The following is a 5,314-nucleotide window of genomic DNA, read 5'->3' on the forward strand; positions in this document are numbered from 1 at the left end:
TTGGACGTGGAGGACTATAATGTGATAAGAGCTCGCTCAAGTACTGAGGAGCTAAACCATTCAGGGCTTTATAAGTAATTAACAAGATTTTAAAATCTATCCGATGTTTGATAGGGAGCCAGTGCAGTGTTGACAGAACCGGGCTAATATGGTCATATTTCCTGGTTCTAGTAAGGACTCTAGCTGCTGCATTTTGGACTAACTGTAGTTTGTTGATCAAGCGTGCAGAACAACCACCCAATAAAGCATTACAACAGTCTAACCTTGAGGTCATAAACGCATGAATTAACATTTCTGCATTTGACGTTGAGAGCATTGGTTGCAATTTAGATATGCTTTTGAAATTAAAAAATGCAGTTTTACAGATGCTAGAAACATGGCTTTCAAATAAAAGATTGCTATCAAACAGCACACCTAGGTTCCTGACTGATGAAGAAGAATTGACAGAGCAGCCGTCAAGTGTTAGATAATGTTCTAAGTTATTACATGTGGGGTTTTTAGGTCCGATAATTAACACCTCTGTTTTTTCAGAATTTAGCAGTAAAAAATTACTCGTCATCCAGTTTTTTATATCGACTATGCATTCCGTTAGTTTCTCAATTTGGTGTGTTTCACCAGGCCGCAAAGAAATATAGAGCTGAGTATCATCAGCATAACAGTGAAAGCTAACACCATGTCTCCTGATAATATCTCCCAAGGGTAACATGTAAAGCGTGAAAAGTAACGGCCCTAGTACTGAGCCTTGAGGTACTCCATACTGCACTTGTGATCGATATGATACCTCTTCATTCACTGCTACGAACTGATGGCGGTCAGATAAGTACGATTTGAAACATGCTAAGGCACTTCCACTAATGCCAACAAAGTTTTCTAGTCTATTCAAAAGAATGTTGTGGTCGATAGTGTCGAACGCAGCGCTAAGATCCAGTAGAACTAATAAAGAGATACAACCACGATCAGATGATAGAAGCAGGTCATTTGTAACTCTAATGAGAGAAGTCTCAGTACTATGATACGATCTAAATCCTGACTGGAATTCCTCACAGATATCATTTTTCTCTAGGAAGGAATATAATTGTGAGGATACTACCTTTTCTAGTATCTTTGACAGAAATGGGAGATTTGAGATCGGTCTGTAATTAACTAGATCTTTGGGGTCAAGTTGTGGTTTTTTAATGAGAGGCTTAATAACAGCCAATTTGAAGGTTTTGGGGACATATCCTAATGACAATGATGAATTAATAATAGCCAAAAGAGGATCTATGACTTCTGGAAGCAGCTCTTTTAGTAGTTTAGATGGAATCAGGTCTAACATACATGTTGTTGGTTTAGATGATTTAACAAGTTTATACAATTCTTCCTCTCCCACAGTAGAGAATGAATGGAATTGTTCCTCAGGGGATCTATAGTGCGCTATCTGATGCGATACTGTAGCTGACGGCTGCAAGGATACAATTTTATCTCTGATAGTATCGATCTTGGAAGTGAAGTAGTTCATAAAGTCATTACTGCTATGCTCTTGGGAAATGCCAACACCTGTTGATGCTTGATTTTTCGTTAATTTAGTTACTGTATTGAATAAATACCGAGTGTTATGTTTGTTTTCTTCTAGAAGAGACGAAAAGTAATCAGATTTAGCAGTTTTTAATGCTTTTCTGTAGGATAGGGTACTTTCCCACCAAGCTAAATGAAATACCTCTAATTTAGTTTTCCTCCAGCTGCGCTCCATTTTCCTGGCTGCTCTCTTTGGGGCGCGAGTGTGCTCATTATACCACGGTGTTGGACTCTTATCCTTAATCTTCCTTAAGCGTAAAGGAGCAACCGCATCTAAAGTGCTAGAAAAGAGAGAGTCCATAGTTTCAGTTACATCATCAAGTTGTTCTGAGCTATTGGATATGCTGAGGAACTGAGATAAGTCAGGAAGATTATTTATAAAGCAGTCTTTTGTGGTAGAGGTAATGGTTCTACCATATTTGTAACAAGGAGTTGGCTTTACAGCTTTAGCTATATGGAATATACAGGAGACTAGATAATGATCTGAGATATCATCGCTCTGCTGCCAAATTTCAATGCCACTGACATCAATTCCATGTGACAGTATTAAATCTAGAGTATGATTTCGACAATGAGTAGGTAGAATGTCTATAAATACTGATCCCAACGAATCTCTTTCATTATCAACATGGATATTAAAATCACCAGCAATTAGGACTTTATCTGCAGTCAGCACTAACTCCGATAGAAGATCAGAAAATTCTTTAATAAAGTCTGTATGGTGCCCTGGTGGCCTGTATACAGTAGCCAGTACAAACATCACAGGGGGTTTATCATTAACACTTGTTTCTTTGGATAACGTTATATGAAGCACCATAACTTCGAACGAATTATACTTGAAATCCGACCTCTGAGAGATACTGAAAATATTACTATAAATTGTAGCAACACCTCCCCCTTTACCTTTTGGACGCGGTTCATGTTTGTAACAGTAATCTTGTGGTGTAGAATCGTTTAAAGTAATGTAATCATCTTGTTTTAGCCAGGTTTCTGTCAGACAAAGCACATCTAGTTTATGGTCAGTGAACATATCATTTACAAAAAGTGCTTTTGAAGAAAGTGATCTAATATTCAGTAAGCCGAGCTTTATCATGTGTTTATCTGTATTATATTGGTTTTTTATTTGTTGAACATCAATTAAATTGTTACTATTACTTTGGTTTGGACGTTTTCTGTATTTTCTAGTTCGGGGGAACAAGCACAGTCTCTATAGAGTGATATCTAGGTGAAAAAGTTTCTATGAGCTGAGAGTTAACTGACTTCTGTGACGTGGAATGTTCTACTCATTATAGAGTAGAACATTCCACAAGCTGTCTTTTTGGCAGATCGGCTTCAATAAAAGCTGTTTTTAGACTAATGAGAAAGTTTTGAGTTCTGAAACTTACAGGATGTTTTTATAGTACAATGACCTCTTATATGTTTCTCAGTTCATGGCCCCTTTAAAATAGACTTTCTGTCTGTAATCATTTTATTTCAGTCAGATGGGGAAAATAACGTGTCTGGAGGTACATCTAAAGTTTCTCAAAAAGAAAAGAGTAAAGTTTGACAGAGAAACTTATTTAACAAGCCTAGGTGAGCAAAACAAGCACATGCAGTAGCACTTCAGACTGAGGACAGCATGCTCTGATGTTGCCTGGCACTGAACGATGTACACGTGTAAGACGTGCTGTGAAAACCAAAGGTGGCATTGTGGAGAGAGAGATCTGGCAGCCATTGCTTTATCGATTCTGCCATCTCTTTGCTGCAGCTGGAGACATGTTGAGACACATCTGGCCAAATGCAGTGCAGCGGTCCGCCATAGTGATTGTTTTTTTATACGAAGTTTGTCCTGATACATTCTGGCATTGCCTTGCTTGATATTTTGGGAAATTGTATATGATAAATGGAAACACAAAGATGTGAATAAACTGTCCAAAATATGCATTGAAACCTATGCACTCGCTTGAGATGGATACAGTGTTTTTTTTTTATCAGAGTATCTATATACAATAAGTACAAATTGGCCATTTTGTTGGCAAAAGCTATTTCCACTAATTTTGAAACCAAACTGGTAAATGAGACAGTTTTTGTGGAAAAAAGCAGAGTGAATTTTGCTTGCAAAATGCTACCGAATCAAATTTGAATCTACTTTTTCTGATTTTCCTTCTTATTTCAAGCAACGCCAGTGGTGCGACACAACAGTCCCACAATTCAGTTTGGCAACGCATGATATCACCCATTCAAAGTAAATGAGAAGCGTCAATGCCGTTAGTATAAACACACCTGATTATCACCGGCTCTCCTTGTTTGTTAATTGTTTGCTAATTTGCCCATTTAGTAAATCTGGCACTTAACTATAAATAGCATTTCTACATTACTTGCACTTACTGTATGCAAATAGCCTCTGCCATTTTTACTCAGAAGACATGACCACAAAGTAAGACAGAAACATGTTTATTGAATAGATTCCTTATTCTGCATCAAAAAGTTGCCTCAACTAAACTTTAGCATAAAATGCTAGAATATGCAAGATTATGTAATATATCAAATATTTTTATGCACTTGTAGTGTACTTCCAATTTTAATGTAATAATGTCAAATTAAACGTTTTACTTTAAAGTACATTTTAAATCTCAATCATTTCAATCTTTTGTTGTGATTTAAAGAAGTTTGCTAATTTTGATGTGATGTATAACATAGCACATTGATTATATTTTTAACTGCATTATACGATGTTACACTTAAAGTTAATATTTCATTAATTTAGTACATTTTAAATGTACTAAATTACAAATTATCATTAAAATTGTGTAATTACAAACATATGACATCCACAATTCAATAGAAATGGCATTAAAGTATATTTTAATTTACATAAATGCTTGTCAGTTCATTCAGCAGTTCACTTTAAGCATATTTCAATAACAATAGAAGTAATTATGAAATTACATATAAAAATGTATTTAAGTCCTATTTAGGTGGGTCAGAAAAGCACACTTAAGTTCAACTAGTACTTGAACTATAATACATTTTGATTTAATTGTAAATAACATAATAAGTGTCCAAAAACATTACATTCAGACTTAAGTATATTCCTTTAAAGTACTCTTTTTAAAAGTATGCTAAATTGTACTTCTTTTTCAGACGGATGGGCTCCATTCACAGGTGCAAGTGCTTGTGTCTGTCATACTTGTACAACATGCTGGACATCCAACCATCTGAAAGCATGCTGGATCAGTGAAGCATGCGAGCGTTTAGCTTCACTTGTCTACCTCTCCACGGAGCTGATATTGGCCTGCTGCTTATTAGTTCCTACAGATTGAGCTGTTACTGTTCACTTTTTGTCAAATTAAAATCAGACCGCAGGAGAACATCTCGCACGTGTGTATAATTTAGCCGTCAGCGGCAGCGATCAGCAGCACAGGTGCACAGGTGTCATGCTGAACAGGTGCGTGGTCCGGTGAGAAGCAGCTCTGTGCGGCGCTGCCTCACAGCATTCAGGCTAAAATGAGTGGAATTCTGGATCGGAGGGGGACGAGGTGCCCGCTGGAATGCCAGGAATGCCCGTCTCAGCACACACCTGCCTACAGTGCCTCAGTGTGAGCACACCTACTGTAAGCCTCAGGGTGTTTTTATCTGCATCTTGGTTTCGGCGGACACTGTGGAGGTCACAGCCCAGAGGAGAATTTTATTGCTCTTTCATAGCTCAAGAGGCGTAATAGAATCTAATGAAACTAGGTTTCAATCCCAGCTATGTACTTTTCTAGTCTTTTCTTTATGA

This window comes from Onychostoma macrolepis, chromosome 19, assembly GCF_012432095.1.
Source record: "Onychostoma macrolepis isolate SWU-2019 chromosome 19, ASM1243209v1, whole genome shotgun sequence".
NCBI lineage: Eukaryota > Metazoa > Chordata > Actinopteri > Cypriniformes > Cyprinidae > Onychostoma > Onychostoma macrolepis.